The 18,581-nt window shown below is 40.7% G+C and overlaps 1 protein-coding gene across 2 annotated transcripts in view; it reads right to left on the bottom strand.

Moving 5' to 3' along the window:
- LNX2 (ligand of numb-protein X 2) overlaps positions 1–1,162 on the bottom strand; it is a 42,666-nt gene extending 41,504 nt beyond the window's left edge. The window contains exon 1 of one of the 2 annotated variants that reach the window (XM_014966092.1): positions 976–1,162. The gene's annotated coding sequence lies outside the window, so the exon portion shown is untranslated. Of the gene's footprint in view, positions 1–695; positions 870–975 lie in introns of those variants that run through there. The other variant, XM_014966093.1, reaches the window with a different exon arrangement.
- Positions 1,163–18,581: the final 17,419 nt, after the last annotated feature.

The following is an 18,581-nucleotide window of genomic DNA, read 5'->3' as shown; positions in this document are numbered from 1 at the left end:
TAACCAGATGACTTGTGCTACTTAAAGTTCGCACACACTGTGCAATGTCCAACCAAATAAGAAGGTTTTTTTGCAAGGTGGTTATAAAGGCTACCTGGAAGTTTACCAGGGTTTCTAGGATGCCTGTTGGAAAACCTTATGGATAACTGTACAAGTATTACTACATACGTATCCTAGGAGACCAAAGAGCTTTCACATTTAAGAGCTTATTTCCCAGCCACCCTCTCGATACACATCTCATGCATTTATACATAACACAAATAGCTGTGAGAAAGGAGGACGTTGGTTTAATTTCAGCCAGAACGTACACTGACCTCTGCTTATATCAGCATAAGTGTTTCATTTTATCTCACTTCTTCTTTCTCATCTTCTGACTACAAAGATGTCAGAAATCTCACATAATTCATGAAACCTGTTTTTAAACTTGAATTTTACAACTGAGCAAAGCTATAATTTTTTAATCTTTAAAAATTCATATACATACATGCAAATCACCAGAAAGAACCTTTGTGTTCATTCATGCAAGTGAAATTTAGATTCCTGATCACAACATTTTGCAAAGCATCAACCTGTTAAATACAACATATCAGAGAACCATATAATTCAGGAAAAACCCTCAGAAAGAGAAAAAAAAAAAAAAAAAATTAAACAAGAAGCACAAGAAGCACAATTCAGCTAATTCAAGAGAGACTCACTTTACACTTCGGGTTAAAATAGCCTATGCATCTGAAACAAGCCGAATAGAAAGCATTCCCTTCGTTTCTTGTTTGTAATTCTCGTCACAGGGTCTAACCTGCAATTAAGCACTCGGTGCCCAGCCTCTGAAGAAGAGCATCTTTAAAATGCCGAGCGGAGCCCTGGAAACACCCAGGTACGATTCCTCAGCAGCCGGCACCGAGGATCTGTTACAAAACCTGCCACGCAGAGCACGACAGCCCCTTCCCTTCATCACCTTTTTAAGTCTAGATTTCTTACCCTTCCATCCCAGCGGTGGCGAGGAGGGAGCACAGCGTTACCTGCCCAATGTAAAGGAAAAGAAGAAACAATATACTGTTGTTCTCCTGGAGGAGGGGATATCACATGACAACAGGGAACTTCAAGGAAAAACGTTGTCGGCATGCCGGTATACACAAATTAATTCACTGGTGGGTAATTAAAACAGGGCCAGCCCCTCCTATAACCACTAAGCAGCTCTGGGGGTTTGATTTACTTAAAGCAGTAAATTCATCTAATCACCTAACCTCGCACGAACAGGAGTGGAGCCCCGAGAGCCGCGGCTGGGTAAATACAAACCGGAGCAGAAGCCAGCCTAGGAGCTCTGCGAGCGCTCTCGTACGCTGTGTCCTTTCCAAATCCTAAACCTAACATTAAAATTAACCGCAGGCTAAAATGTCGCCAGCAATTTCTCATGAATGCATAATGAAAGGGTGCTACTACATCTAGAGCATCTCGGTTTGGTAAGCGCAGGCGGGGAGCGTGTGCGGGTACCACACACGCAGGATCCTCGTACGGGGTGGCTTTACAACACCGACAGGGCATTCCGAGCCCCTGCCATGCTCCCCCTCTGCTAGGAATATTATGTAAAGAAAACACAATGCTTGCAAGAAAAACAAAAAAATTGGATTATATAACGTGGCTTTTCTTTCCTCCCCTCCTCTATTTAAGCGAGCTCTGCTTTTTAAAAGAAGAAAATTCAAATGAAATGTTGAAACTGTTCTCAGAAGTGCGCATACTTTCTGAAAAAGTCTCCGTTTCTGTACAGCTTTATAATTCAGGATCTCAATACTAGAAGGGTATTCAGTGCAGGAAGTCAGTTTTATATCCTGAAATTACTCTGCTTCTGTCAATTAAAAAAAGAAGGGGGGGAAGAATATTCTGGTTTTCTTTCAGATAAACTAACTTCCTGGCTTTTTGAGTACCAGATATACTTCATATTTGCAGACTCACAAACCACTGTCTTCCACAGTAGCTTTTATAAAGTCTGGTATATTGGACTTCAATAACTCCACTTTCCAATTGAGTACTTAAGCATTATTTTTCCATTAAACTGGACATAATACAAATGACATGCAGGAGAGCCTACAGCCAGCTAAATGCAATAACCACCATATCCCTCAAGACACCATCCTTTCCCTTCCCTTACTTAGTTCCATGAAGTGGATGAAATAAAAACCCTAAACCTACAAACACCACCATAAACCAGCAGGAGACACGTACGCTCCAGCGGGAAAGGGTTCAGTTTGAGGTCTCAGTGGATGCTTCAGAAGACTTCAGGGTGGTCTTTATACCACCCTCCGCTTGAGAAAACACGATTGCAAAGTCAATTACCCATCTAAAAAAGTACCAAAACAGTTTTTCTTGACTCTTCTTGGCTTGGCATGGTCTTAAAACAAACAAGTTTGGATAAACAGCATAACGAAGAGGACCCATGTCTTTCTGGTTCATAGGAGAGCTGCATGGCCTAGAGGAGACATCACCCCTGGTGAGGCCACCAGAGCAGTTAAATAAATTGTCTGATCAGCAGTGAGGCCCACTCTGCTCCTTCCCATGAGATAAAACCTGCGATGGTATTTCAAAGACCCAGAGAGCGCTATGGAAACTTTTGACCTCTGCTAGAGACATTTCCAATGGCACTAAAATGACAATGTCAATGATGTTTATGCTAGGCTAGGGGCACTCCCTTTGGGCTTGACCATTTGCCTGTAATACACCATCTGATCTGGAGAACCAATATAAACCAATCCTGGCCACAGAGTTCCTCTGTCAACACACCAATACTACACCTACATTGGCTTTCCGTAGCACACAAGTGTCAATTAAAAGAAAGTTGTGGCTGAAAATGGCATTTGCTAGATCCCCGTGTTAAAAATCTTGGTATCTTAGCTGTACTGTGAAGCGGTGTGGTGAAACACCCCACAGCAAAGGAAGGGGGTAAAAGCAGAGCACAAAAGCTGCTCCCCAGCCAGGCCTTGCCGCCACAAGGTTCCCTCCAAACCCCCAAACACCAGCTCTGCTCTCACTGCTGGTGGAGGTGGAGGAGGACAGCCAGATCTGCCTGCTCAGCCAATGGGCTCAACTGAAATGCTGGGTTTGGGCCCCAAAACTGCCTTCAGGCCATCTTCAAAAGACCTGAATGGTTGAAGGAAGCATGTTCTCCTCCTGAGCGATGAACCTGTTCCCTCCATCAACACGGGGTTTAACGCACAGACTCTGCAGTTTTAGCAGTGCTTTGCAGCAGGAAAATTAAGATTTAAAGATTTGATTTCAACTAAGTATGCCACATGATTGCAATGAGCAGCTGCATAATGAGATTTTATTGGAAAGAAAGAAAAACCCGCCACAAACCCCCATATTATACTAACCTCAAGGAAAAAAAAAGATGCATTTCCGAAGGAAGAGGTAAACAACTTTTACCCTCATTAAAAAGTTAAGAAATGTGCACACCACTACTAAAATATAATTAATACACAGACTTCAGAAGAGTCCAAAGGAGCAATTTAATTAACCACCCGCTGATTTCATAAATGACAAGAACACACAAAGGTAATGGCACCTTATAATTGAAAATGTCCTGTTTGTTTAGCTGAGCAATTGTGCTGTTCTGTGTTGTGCATAAATATGAGGAAACACGTTCCAAACCCATCACATTTTTAACTTTGTAAGGTGTGACAGAACAATGTACTGCCCATGCTACAGTCACACTCCACTCCACTTAAATTTAATGCCTTTACCTAAGAACCTTAAAGTCACTGACAACCTTAAAGGTCTTAACCTTTATGAACTCTTTTGATGAGCTTTTTCCATGCCCTCTTCAAAAACGCAGAAAAGCTAGGAGGAAGAAAGTAATTTTATTGGTATGCCACTTCAAACAAACCATCGCATCGCGTAGGGATTTAGTAGTTCTCCCACTTCCATACAAAGGGATCCCCTGTAAGCCCCATGAAATATTTCTGTTGACGATCTTGCAAACGCATTTTGCAATTTCCCACCTTTTTCCTTCACGTGGGAAAAGCTTCCTTTCGGGTACTACATCCTTTATTAAAGCTGAAGAGAAGCAGCTTTTACCAAGATAGGAAAATAATGTAACAAAATACGTGAAAAGCTCTTCCTCATCTTTTTCATTGGACTTCTCAGGGCTGAAGCTGAACTGAATTAATATTCCTTCTTGCATTCATAAAACTCAAAATGCCTTTGTGCTGCTACATTACAACCATCAAAGTCTATTTGACTGAACATGAAACAGAGCAACATCTGAATTTATGAGCTGTCCATCTCCCTGTCTAATGGACACACCAGGAGCATGCATTTATAGCTGCTTTGGGGCATACATAATTTAAAGTAACAGACTGATGAGATTCTTCAAGCGTAGCAGAGTCTCCACTGGAAAGCTGACCGCCAGACTGAAAGACCTTCCTTACAGGACTCAACAACAGACCATAAAATGAACCTCAGCCGTCCGTCACGCAGCAGCAGGGGCACACAAGGATGGATGGATGGATGGATGCAGCTGCCTCGTACATCAGTCTCAGTCTCTCTGGTCCCGTCTCTCCTGCTACCAGCAGCCCCGGGATGACATCAATGGCTTTACGTAGCACTGGCTCCCTGCCCCACTGCTACAGGAAAAGCATTCCTTAATAGAAATTGTACCATTAAGTGCTGATGCCAACGGCATCGCTGTTCGATGTATCCAGATGAAGTGATTAGTTCGTGTGTACACATTAAATACACATTTCTGCAATTTTGCATCCAACAGTGAAATATTTACTGATTGGTATTAGCTGGCCATGTTTACTGTTCCTGAGGGTTTCCCATCCTTAACTGTTTATGATATTTACTCAGACTGTAGCAAACCATTACCAGGCCTTCCTAGATGTATTAGCTGCCTGTCAGCGATGTCACCAGATATGTAAACATCTCTTTAAAATGATGAAACCTCCCATTACTTTTATGCACTACAGTTTACTTACCAATTACATGAGGAAAGAAGGGTTCTTGAATAAATACCATAAAGCAGCCTCTAATAATTTCTGTAACTCTAGTTTATTTTTTAAAGTCTTCCCAGCTTTCATGTGTTAACTCTTAAAAAGTGCTCCCACCAGAAAAAGGCAGGTCCCAGGTACTGCCTGTGCCCCATTCCCCAGTAACAGCACCTTTGGGTTCCTTGTTAATACTCCCTTACGTATTCTTTCTTGAAGGAACTCTTCTGCATCTTCCCCTGGGACTGAACACAGAGCTGTTTTCCAAGGGTTAATCATGGTGTCTGCTGCATGTTTCCAGGATGCACTCACCCTGTGAAAGTGGTTTATATTTTCTGCTTCTAAACACTATAGAAAATACATTGCTTAAATTGTAATATATCATTCAACTGCCTGCAGCTTCCAAAACAATCTGGACTGCTCAATATTGCTGACTCGTTTCTAACATTTACTATTGCAATAAACTATCAGAAACGCTCGCCTTCTTCTATGCCACTAATATATTTTGAAAGAAAACGATGCTCCATGACTCCTTGAAAGAACTCCATTTACCCATCATATTCCTCCCTAACAACTGCACTCGAGGTTTCTTGAGTGGTCTTATCTACAGTAAGAGCACATCCATAGTACACAGATTTCATGTGCCAGGTTAACTAGGTAACAAGCATTAGAAAAGAGACTGACCACAGCTTCAGAAGGGATTAATCATACGTATTTCTTACAAGTGTCATGTCCCACTGGGGAAAGCTTTCAAAGATACATGGTGCTTGTGTAACTCACCAAAAGTCACCTGGGAGTGGGATAGAGCAAAAGGAACAGGGAGTCCTCAGTAGTACAGGAGAGCTCTGAATTTTTCCACAAAATATCAGAACTTTCCCTTGAAGACAGCAGAAATATCAGATCTTGAAGATGACCTTCCTCAAAACCTGCCTGTAGGAATTCCTATACTGCTCAAGTTTGTTTCCTTTTAAATCGGTTAAAGGCTGCTTATTTTCCCCTATCAATAGGCAGATTATTTTTTTCCTTTTTAACACCATCCTCTAAAGTCTGCTATACAAGTTTGAAGAACCAGAGCCATACTGGTCTGTGGCTTGTTTATGAAACTGGCCCTAGGCAGCCTGGTGTCCTCCCTCCTGCCTCCTGATGATCCCTGAGCCTGCTTCAATGGAGACTCAGGATGGATGCGAGGAGATAAGTTATTAAGTGATCAAAATACATAGAGACAAATAATTAATTTTAAATATTACATGGGGGATGTAAGTAGTATATTAATAGCATCTTCCAGATTATTTTCTGATTCCATTAGGTCGTGGCACAGTGAAGTAATTTAAATCAAGGGATTTACAGCATTTTGAATTAGTTTAATAATGCTAAAGCTTACTGTATATATTCAAGTATTTCATTCACAAGAACTAGCTTTTTCACTATTTTATAAAATTAGTTTCAAAACTTAATGTATTTCATTACCATTCCTATTAAAGAACCTTATGTAAATTTTACAAGAATAATGAAAATAAACAATACCATTTTGTGTTTAAATAGAACTTAAACCCTTAAACTTAAAAGTATTCACTTAAACAATCATAGTGCTTGTCACTAAAAAATTAGATTCTTTCAGTGCAGTAATATTACTTTTTTCCTTCCTGCCCTCCTTGCCACCAAAGAAGGCTTAGGTTTGACTTCTACCACCAAACAGCTCTTCCATTTGCTGGTATTTCACTGCAGAACATAATTTTGGAAGCGTCAAGAGTCCTGCCTTGAGCTTGAGTTATTGCTGCCAAAAATCTCATCCTTACAAAATTTCCTCAAAATTAGGATGAGTAGAAAATAAAGTACAGCCAAAAGTGTTTTTCAGGTTTCTCTGCACATCAGCAGCTTGACTACCTCAATGCTGACACCTCTGCACAGGACCCGCTTTCATACAGCCCTGTCTTGGTTTGGGACAAGCCCACTCACATTCTTCAACCCAGCAGCTCAAACATTTGTGTTATCTTTCAGCAAATGCCTGTTACTGACTATTTGCATTTCACAGGCTTTCCCCCACCAGCTTCTGGTGGTGAGAGCAACCTTCAGGGTGGCCTTCACTATCCCTGTCTCGTTTCACGTTTCAGCAGACAAGGAGAACACTTCAGCTTCCAGGGCTCGGCTGAGGTAACTTCTACCCCACAAAACCAGAACTTCTTATCCCATCTCCCTACATCTCTACGAGTATCACAGCTAGAGGGTTATTTTTAAAATGCCTTATGTACGTGTATCACCTGTTCCTAATGACAGAAAAAAATACAAGAAAATTATTCAAACAAAATATGCAGGCTATCTGCCGTAAAACTGACTGGCAAAACTCAGTTTTCTGAATTGAGAGGAATCCACTTTACTGCTACATTTCCTAAGCAATTTCTTATGGAATAATTACATTAGGAGTTGAGGACAAATTTAGTTCCTTCCACACCAAAGCCTGCATTCACTTTGTGGCTTTATTAACTCCAGAATTGCTAAATACATGTAAACCTCTTAAATAAATAAATAAATAAAGCACCGAGAAAATTTTTCTTCCAGAATTACTTTGCAGCCTAACTAGAATGGTGCTTCTCCTTTGCTGCAATATTATGTTGTGGTACTAACTCAAAAGTTCAAACCATTTTCATTTCTTTATTACCAGTAGCAATCTAGGAAATGCTGCCATCAATAGTAAATCTACATGAAGCCGCACTCCTCTGGTGCATTTTGTGCATAGCAATCAGTTCATAACGCTATCTTGTGTTGTTTAAAATTCAGTTTATTCTTCAATTACTCTGCTAGCCCGACTCTAATTTATTATATTTTCTGGTACATTTGATTTTGAATATTATGACATCCTGGTTCATGCCATTAGAGAGGAAACATAAAACGGTGAGGATGTCTAGGGACAGCTGAGAGTAAGATAGCAACAGCCTGGAAAATTAACAATATCACTGTCTCGGTGCTCAGCTAGACCTCTCCTGCATTAGTGCTAAAAAAAATTTGGCAGTATTTCTCCAATATAGACTTGACTTCCAGGAATAGCCTCAGCAGCACCATAAAAATCTCAGTTAGCGCGGCGGGCAGCTCGGGTGGTTGGAAGGTGGATGGCAGCCTCCGAGCCCACCGGGGCAGCTGGGCTGCAGAAGAAATGAAACACCGGCCCTGCTGCAGCTCGGAAGCCACCAGAGGAACCAACGTGGTTCTAAATGCCACCGATGCTGTATACATTGATTTTATTTTATCTTTTTAGCCTGACTTTGTCTCAGTCCTAGCTACCGTTTCTTTCTCTCAGCACCCAAGGTGAAATGAGAGGCAGCAGCCAGAAGCCTTCTCAGAGCATCTTTCTTGAGAACCCCAGCAGAAGGCAGGGCTTTGCCCCCTCCTCTGACTACATTAACCTTCAGGGCACCTCGCCAGCCCCACCTGCTTACTCAGGCTTTTGCCAGCAAGGGAGGCTCTCACCGCACTGATTTGTCCTTCGAAGACGCATCCTCTTTTGCTTACTTCTTACTTCCCCTGCTACATCTGGCATTTGAACTCCTGCATCCAGAGGATGGAGGGGCAGTCCCCATGGGGAAACATCAGGCTCCTGTATTCACATCTGACCTTCTTCCCAACAACAGACTCTGCCAACTTCACATGTGAAGAATCCTCATATGCCTGCACAGCTCACTCTCTCCCAAGAAATTCCACATTGGATTTTGAAAAAAATTTATATTTCCCTTATTTTAGTTTGTTCTTCAGAAAGCCTGAAGACAGCTTGCCAAAACAACCCCCAAGAGAGAACGCTTTGCAGGGAAACCCGGGCAGCCAGAGCCGTGAAAGTCTGCCAGCATTGGAAAGAACTTGTGATGGGGGAAACCTGGCTGGACCCAAATCCTCACTGATCATTTTGTCCTCCAGAAAAAAACAAGCAGGCTACTTTCCCTCTATAGGATAATAAAGTTTACTGCCGTCTCTCAGCTCTCGTGTAGCTCAGGTAGTACTGCCAGCTCCTTCTAAACCTCATAAGTACTAAGAATTTGACTAATGATGTCGTTGCTGCAACTGTTGCAGTCATTTAGAAAGACAAAGTCAAAAATTACATGTAACAATGTTAAAACATGATGATTCAGGTTGTAAGCTAATTTACAAAATTAAGAAATGGCACTTTTTCACTTACCCACCACCTTTCTGTTTTTCCCACCCCTCCTGAACCTGTGTTGTAACCCAGTTGCTGGTTTCTGTTCATGCAAAGGGTGGACACAAAAGGGAGCAGCACAAGGGATGCACAAGCACATTTCCAATGTTAGGTTGCCTGATTTCACATGTTAAAAAAAAAATCTCTGAAAGGGAGTTATTGGTGCGTGAGAAATACAGAGTACAATTTTAGCTTGTGAAGTCTGATGGATTCAGAGCAAATCAGATCAGGTCACACTTAGGTGGGATGGAGAACTGGGAGGGAAGGGCTCTTCCCTCCTGGTATGTGCCATCCCGAACCCTAGTGCAATGAAATACCATCACCACAATGACAGAAAATAGCTCCTCTCATTTTGGTGTACAGGTACCAGGAACACATACCGACCAAGTTCTTCAGAAGCACATGACAACTTCAGCTCCAACCATTTTCTCCTCTCCATCCTATATACTCTTAAGTAACTTGCTTACGCTTGCGCTGCAAATCAGTGCCCACGCTCCAGTGTCTCCCTGCACCTGCTCTCATTACCCTGGATTGGAATCGAGACCAGAGACTCGACTTCACTTCCCAGTGTGCAGAGAATAATCATCAATAATTGATGTCAGTCGGCTTCATCTGGGGCACTGCTTTGGGCACACAATGGAGACACGGCAGGCACCAAGAAAAGGAGGATTTGTATATAAAATGATTTGGCAATCTGAAAAAATCCCTCAGTAAACAAAGGAAGTTTACAGATAATCGTATTAAAGATTAGAGTTGTTTTAAAACAATGCAGAATGTATTCAAGAACATCTGGGAAGAAAGATGGTAGTTTTAAAAGCAAAACCTTTGGGGGAAATATTTTCCCCCCTCAAACAGAAAACAGTAATTCACTTTATTAAAACCTAATCCTCTTCCATTCATGTTAAGGATGAACATTTTTTTTTTCAATAAAGAGTGTTAGCAATCTATTTAAATGCAATTTTATAAAGAAATAAATATTAAATATCTTTAAATACATTTTTAATATCTGATCAAATGCTTGGTTATTCCACCTTTTTTGATTGCTTCCATTTTATTTCAAATTTGAGAAGCTGGTTAATTTTAAGTCAGAAAACTGAGTAAGTTTATCATTAAATAAAGACAGAACTTCACTTCTGGACTACAGAAAAATATATCGTATCATGATAGCAAAAGCATTCTGATGTCTGTCTTTAAATATGCACCTACTCATCAGCTGGAAAATTAAGCTTCCTTCTATCTTCCAAATGTTATTATTTTTCCAGCACTCATTTACTACTAACTTTCGTTGTGGCTATTTATGTGAAACCCCCCCCAATAAACCCCATAAATTGATCATTACATTCTCTACAATTAATGTTGGTATTCAATAATATTTATACAGATATTCATTTAAACAACACATTATTGAGGCCTCTCATTGCTATAACATTGCTATAACAGCACCAGAAAAATAAAGTTAGTCTACAACTAAGAAGTAAAAGCAAAACTATAGAATTGAACAATTAAGTTGGTAAAAACATATTGGATCAGATTTCTATAACGCCTTTACCCACTGTATTTCACCTTCATTCATCCATAAAAAATGCTTAATGTTAGTGCTAAATTTGGAAGGATTTCTAAGTTAAGATCTGAAAAGAAAGAGAGAAAAAAAATTGTTGACAGAAAAGATTAGGTACAGGGTTTGTTTTTTTCCTTTTCATACTGCTTTATTTATTTATATAGAGAAATTCGTTTTATATATATACACATACATGTAAAGTAAGTTCCATGACAAGTGGAATGCTAACCAGATTTGTACCAGCAGCAACTGAGCCCTAGCATAGAACTCCCCTAAGGGATACTTTGCTATGACCACATCATCACAGCTGTGATGAATTCAGCTACTTCCTCGGGAGCATTCTCTGTGATTCTGTGAGTAGAAACAGGCAGAAGGACTCTCAAGCCCACAAAGGACCCTCACAGAATCACCACCGCAGATTCAATTGTACAGGTAAGCTGTAGGGATGGCTAAGCAGGACTCAGCATGTGATACACCGTCAGAAAAATAGCATATACGGGATAGGAACTGCTCCAAACACATGTGGGTGCATGGTATTGAAGACCCTTCTCTCCTGCATTTCAACTTAACCTGCTTAGCAGGTTTCCAGGTAGACACGGCCTCACCTACATCAATGCTTTAAAACAAACCATCTTCTTTATCCTCAAAGTCAGTGTCGCAGCCAAAACAGAAATCTTTCCTCTTTGACCCTTTGAGGCAAAAAAAAAAGCCCACCACAGCACGACGTTGATACTACTGTGGGAAATACGCTGCCTTCACTAAACTTAAGACTTAAAGACAAACAATATCTGTTGTGAAATCTGTATGGTTCTGGCCATTTGTAGGAGATAACATGTCAAGCTGTACCCAAAAGGTCTGCATCAAGTATCTTCCGCTTCATAATGGCACAACACTTAGTTATGAACATTTCCTGGCTTCACAGCTTTTCAAACTTTTCAAAATATGACTTAGGAAAGTATTACACTTTTACAGCATTTCTCTAGTCGATGGCACACATCCCTTACTGCAAAAGAAAGAACTGTAACAGTTTCATTTCACACTCCAGTAACCCAAAATTCCGCATTACCTCTCACTTTAGTGTTAATTTTCCCATAGATTTTCTTTTTCTGCTTACATGGCAAGACAGCTCAGGTCAAGTGCACAGACAAGCTGTGCTGCTGATTCTCCTTTTTACCACCACTGAATCACCTTCACTTTTGCTTCTCCGGAAAGTTATTTTCCCTGCAGAAAGCAGGAGAGCCACAGCCAATAGATAAGTCAGCAGCTATCAGTCAAAATGGATTTAAAGTGAGGAAAAAAAAAAACCTCCCCACAACTAAAACCGCAAGTATTAGTATGTAGGATCATGCCCACGCTGTATAAATACACCACGACAGGTATATTTGCTGCTGTACATGCAGTGAAGCCTAATGCAGCTCGTGTCACTTCCAGCTATAGACAGACACGTATCAGAAGCTGTGGAATATAAAAGTATCAGCACTGAACAGACATGCTGAGCCATCCCCCAGATAACAGGAATGAAGAGTGGTTATTTTGCCAAAGTAGAAAGATACCATTTTTATATATATTTTTTTTTAACTGGTGATTTAAAAAAGAAACACATTTGGTAGTTGTCGCTGAATTCTTATGAAGCTTTGTAATGTGCATGTAAAGATCTAACTTACACACCTTTTTAAGACACTCAGATGAAATGCATGACAAATCCACAAGCACACAAGTATATCTGTATTGTTCGCCTAATAGAACCTGGATAAGATTAGCTTTGCCTTTAGCATTTTAAAGGAATTAAAATAGTTAAGAAGCAAACCTAAATTCTGAAGGCATCCAATACTGAATGAATAGCATTTTATACTGGTTTAAAATAAGGCAGTGAATTTCAAATTGTGATTTTTAAAGCTTCAATCTTCATTAGAAGCAGCAATGACAGCTTAGTAATGGAGTACTTGTAAAAACAGTCCAGGAATTGACTTGTACTAATTTTTAATTAACATAAATGTAAGATCTAGCACAGACATGGAACAATTTTACTAATTCACTGGGCGAACCTTCATTACCTTCTGGCAGGAACAATAAACGGATGAGAAAACCCCTCTATAGCAAACAAGACATAAAGACAGGAAAAAGAAGCGATACAGAAGGAAGTTCTCATCAACCTGCTCCGGATGATTCTTGACTGAAAAAGGTTTTTTTTCAAATGTGAAAGCTAAGTTACTTCAATTAGCAGTCAGGACAGCCCCAGGGAGCAGCAGGGGTTGGATACTAGCTGTGGTGCACACATACGGTACCAAGGGTACAGTTACAGCTCTATGATCACAATGGGGTTTAGAGCAAACTCTCTGAACATGACCAGAAGGTTTATACAACACATTAGGTTCTATGTGGTCTTGTGATGTCTCGATCAAGTTTCATTTAGTTATTTCAGTCTGGTTACAAACAAATTTCCAACAACTTGATCTAAAAAAATACAGCAGAAAATATGGTATGAGGCAGGGGAACAGATCTAATAAAAAGAGGCAAGAACACAAAAAAGGATGGGATATTGGTAAATAAATGCATGAACTTGGAAGTAACAATAAGGCATTCTCCTCTGCATGAAGTGGGAATAGCTGTTATTAATATTTTTTCCTAAAGCTTTTAACCTCCAAAAGTGTAGAAGCAACTTAATATGGTCCATATTTAAGTATTTAATCTATTGCAGATATTCAGTGCGCTATCCATGAGGCATACACAGACACCAGCATCTCCAGTGTCCTCCCTGAAGGGTGACTTGCTTTAGATGTTGGCTACCCAGCCATGAGATGGACTTCGAATGCACTGTTCTGCACAGACTGTTACTGAAAGTGGTGGAAGAACCAACGGTGTTGATGTCAAAACATGGGGCTTTTGGGTTTTCCTATTGTTGTTTTAGTTTTGCTGGTGTAGCAGGTAGCAATGTCAATTAGGGGTTGATTTGGATGACATCACCGTACCTGTAGAAAATCCCAGTATAGGCTTTACTGCCGTAACTGCACGTTGCTGATACAGCTCGTTTCATCTGGGGACTAATACTAGGTACGCAGACAAAAGCACATTCACGTTATGACAAAGTAAAATGCATCACCAAAGAATGCCTGCCAATACCAGCCAAGCTTCTTTTTTAAAATGAAGACTTTGTTCAGGAATGCCAACCTTGATAGCCAGAAAAACCACGACACGCCTAGATTCTGAAATATTGCTTTGTGTCAGAAAAAAACCCCATGGGTTGGTCCTTTCAAAGCAAACACGACATTCCTGTGGTAGAACACGACAGTTTATCCGAGCGCAGTATAGCAACCGCTGAAAACCGCTTTCCACAAACTGGTCTCAGTATACAAGTCAGCGACATTTTACCTCTGTTAGTTTTGCTTGAATTTCCATTTGCTTCTGTTGTGCCAAAAGCCTCAGCTGCACCAGCTTTCTTTTTCCTATGTATGAACTCAAAAACGAGGATTAGCACCGATCTGAAGAACAAAGAAAGCCACAGGAAGGTAAGAACTTAAAACCCCTCTGTTAGCAGCGTTCTTGGGCCTTTCAGAGCCAAAATTTTGAAAGTGACACTGTGTTGAGAGAGTTGGCTGCGGAGGAGAGCTCAGGTTCAAGCAGAAATTGCATGCAAAGAAAGAAATAAATCTGCACAATGAGAACAACTGCAAGAGTTGATGGAAGTATCAACATATAGGAACACTGACTTGAACCCAATCATAAACTGTGCTTATTCCCAATTATTTTCTAACCAGCCAGACCCCGGAAATGTATGACACCAGCATCCCGACACCTTCCACTGGGCTCCTGCAGCCTCTCTGGAGAATGTCACAGGAATACACAGTGGCAGAGCTATCTCAGGCATTGGGGTGGGGAGCACAGCTGAGAGCACGCTTCAAAAAATCACTCCCACTGCAAAGGACATACCAATCCAGAAGCAGGTAACTCGTCACTCATTCCTCCCCACTGTGCTGAATAATACCTGAAAGAATTACAACACTCCGGGCAAACTGATCCAAAAGCCCAGTTGCCTTCCTGCAACTACTGGGGTCCTCCCAGACACATACAGGTTCTCCTTTAACATGTGTCACTTTCCCTTGTGCTCTATTGCTACAAAAAAGACAAATAAGTCATAGTTCTTTCTTCTTCATAATCTATACCTACTTATTACTACCATTTACAACATTTTAAAACCCCATCAGTTCTTATATTGGATATACTTCTTGATCAAATTGCATTTTGCTCTACAAACAAGGGTTCTTCATAAAAATTCTGTATACCCTATCAAACAGGGGCTAAGTGTGACAAACGTCTGCAATGAAACATAAAACCACATTCTGATCTGTGGAATGAAGGAAAAGCAGCCAGGCAAAATCACTATCACTCCATCCCAAAGTAAACCAACTCTGCCTCGGCAAAAATTAACTTCTATATTGAGCTGACACATTTATAACCTCCCAATTACTTTTTTACCCAATTTGGTCTGCTTTGCTGCAATGACAGGAAGAAAATTCTAGACATTCTTAACAAAATACCACAACCCCAGAGCAACATCACAACTTAGTTAAAACAAAAATGAGGCTGCCAATACTGAGCTATCTTACCACCAGGGTTCCATGTTTTAAAGAAAATGAGAACCCAGTAACAGGGTGGAAAAGCCGCAGAAACGCAAAACAAATTAAAATCTTGCACGGTCGTGAGTTACCTGATTTTATATCAAACAACTGCATCCTTAAGCTTTTGTTTTCACAATCTAGTGCATGGCTCAGTGCGAGACTCAGCAAGAGACAGCCCCCTCCTCTTCCAGCCCCCAAATTACTTGTAAAACTTCCATCCATTGAAATAAGTGAGAAGGATTGACATCTATGCACGTTTATACCAGTGACAATACTTTAGAAATAAAGGGGATGCCCGCAGTGTTGCAAAGCACACCGCAAGGATGAAGTCAGCTCCGCACGAGCTGTGTAACGTGGAAGCTGGGCTGGGAGCATCCTTTACGTGTCAGTAGATAAACCAGCCCCCAGCTCCGAAGCAGAAGCCGGCTACCTACATTATCTCACACAGAACACACAACAGCCAGTATGAAAACACATGACAGGTTTATCCTGTGAACTTTGCGAACATAAATCCTGACCCCGAAAACATCTACATGCAGGCTTAACATTAAGCTTAAGAACAGACCTACTAATTCCAAAATAAATACTTGGGTGTTTAAAATTAAGCATATGTAAGCGCAAACATTGACAGGACTGGGGCCATAAAAAACAAAAAGCATGCACCACAACGTTACTATTTTTTATTGCTCTGCAGACATCATGACCCAACAATTACATAATTTAATACTGATATTTAAGAGAATTTCATCTTCAAGAGGCATAACAATTTCTAAACAACGAACTTCATTGACCTAGTAAAGCAATTAAGCAGCATGCAAGTCAACGGGGTCACATTAAAATTACTTCTGCAAAGTAAATCAGCAAAAAATTTTCAAACATCAGAGACAAGCCACTGCTGTATCAAATAGGCAACCAGTTTCTTCTGGAGCCTTTTACATGAGGGAGCACTTTAATGAAGGGTGTTTTCTTATTAGTTACAGCTCTTAATATCTAACAGCTCTTTAAATAAGCAGCATCTTGCTGATTTATGACATTAATTTATATTAATCCTATGGCTAGTACATATTATATCCTTACACATGTCACTTTAATATTGTTGGTATCGTTTCACAGTTGCTTCCAAGTACATGAAGACCTTTTTAAAGAGTACAGAAAAGCGGGATGAAAAAAGAGGGGGGTATTTTGAAATATTTTCAAGTAGACAGTTTTAACTAGGAGGTAACTTCTGCTGGTTTTTAGTGGTACAGGCCCACCAATATATACCGAGATCGAGACTGACAGGCTGCTCAGTGCAGGTGAAGCCTTACAAAAAAACAAAGTTTCACTGAGGTCATCAGTGCTTCCATGAGAGCAAACTCCCAACAAATGCCAAAGCTTACAATGTCAAAGCCAACATTTTTGTAATTACGCTTGACGGCTTGCAGTAAGCTTATTTTTTAACCTAACCTACTTGTCTCAAGAGAATGGCACTTTTCCACCCAATCACCAGCTCACATTCCTCTTGCAAAGTTTCACCCCTAGATTGTAGCTCAATTTTTATTTATTTTATTTTTTTTTAAATAGAAGATTTGAATCCTGTGTTAGGAAATCATGCTGTGTTTGCAAATCACAGACCTGAGTCCAAGGCCCTGGGCTACCTCTTGCTGAAGTCACTAGGCAGAGTTAAAGGTTAGTATAGTTAGAAATTCAGTACTGGAAACTCTCATTTTAAAATTTTGCCTTTTTTTTTTTTTTCCAATATCCAGAGATTTTTTAATTGTAATAACACAAGCACTTCAAAACACAAGATTACAGACTCTTTTTATTTGAAAAAAAAAATAAATAATCTAACTGGGCACAATGGTGTTCTTTGCAGCCTGCTGAATTTGGAGTTAATGATTTTATATAGCGTTGTGTTCAAGAAAGGGAATTCCCCCCTCAGCGAGCCGATCTTTCAAAAAAAAACCAAAAACCAAAAAACCCCCCCAAAAAACAACCAAAAAGAGTAAATGATAAAGGACCCTATTAAGTTACATGGTTCTAGCAAGTACACTGACATACCTTATTTCCATTTTGAGAAAATTTGTTTCAATAAAGTCAAGGCAGCATATGGTACTAACGTGTTTATTTTCCAAGTGGTAGGGACACTAACCGAAACCATCTGATGTTTCCTCCTAAGCCTCTTGATCTGCTGCTGGATTGCAGCTTAGAATAAACCATAGCGAAGTCAAAAGGAATTGGGTAGAGAAGTAAAAAAAATTAAAAAATAAAAAAAAAATCAGTGATTCAAAGTATTTATTTAATGAGAGCCTAGCTCAGAACAGTTTCTCTCTTGAACGAAAGCTCAACTGCTTTTATGATTCTAAATTTATTTCCAGAGACTTTAAAATGTAACACAAAGCTAATCCCTAACAGACATTTTTTACTTTGCACACAGAGACAAAAAAGAACCCGCAATATCATGTAATTAAAAAAGGAATTAAACGAAGCTCAGGAGTACTTAATAGTGGATTTCTAGAGAAGTAAACAATCAGCACTATGCATTAGGAACATGGTAAGAAAAGTCACAAGGGACTGTCAGATTTGTCACTAGCACAGCTCCAGCAATTGCTTTCTCAATTAGCTGACCGAGTAGTAATATTCTGTCAAGAGCGCTGATAAAGCATGCCTTGATAAAGTCTAAGAGACACAAGGTTTTAAGTTTTTAAACCACGTTTTCAGTGATAAGAGTTAATAAATGGGGGGGGGGAAATGGAAACCCTGGGTCAAGAGCACTGAGGGCTAGAGTTAACACTTTGAAATCGCTGCCAACTATAGAGTTTTAATGTTTTTATTTTACACACAGCCCCGACTTTCCCCTGTAAAACACATAACCTGAAACCCGCTCCCGCAGCTGTTCTTCTGCCTCCCCCGCAGGCGGGAATTCCACTCCTTTTTCAGCCAGCAGCTCCTTGAATAAACCCACACCACAGCAGCAGAGGTGTCACTTAGGGACCCTCCCCCCCCCCCCCCAAAAAACCACCTCTACCAAACCCTCCCCCCCCCCCCCCCCCCAAAAAAAACCCAAGCCGCCTTCTGGGCGGGTCCCTCAGCCCCGCAGCCCCTCGATCACCTTCGTGGGGACGCGCTTAAGGGACAGGCGGAGCCCCCGGCACCTCCGGCGGGGGGAGAGCGGCCCAGCCGGCGGCGGCTCCCCCTCTCCGAGGAGACCGGGAGGAAGGGAGGTTGGAGCCGCCGCCAGCTGGGCCGCTCTCCCCCCGGGCTGAGGGCAG

The sequence above is a fragment of the Calidris pugnax genome, unplaced genomic scaffold, assembly GCF_001431845.1.
Source record: "Calidris pugnax isolate Ruff unplaced genomic scaffold, ASM143184v1 scaffold20, whole genome shotgun sequence".
Classification (NCBI taxonomy): Eukaryota; Metazoa; Chordata; class Aves; order Charadriiformes; family Scolopacidae; genus Calidris; species Calidris pugnax.
Note: the sequence above shows the minus strand (reverse complement) of the source record. Positions and strands in the feature narration are given on the sequence as shown.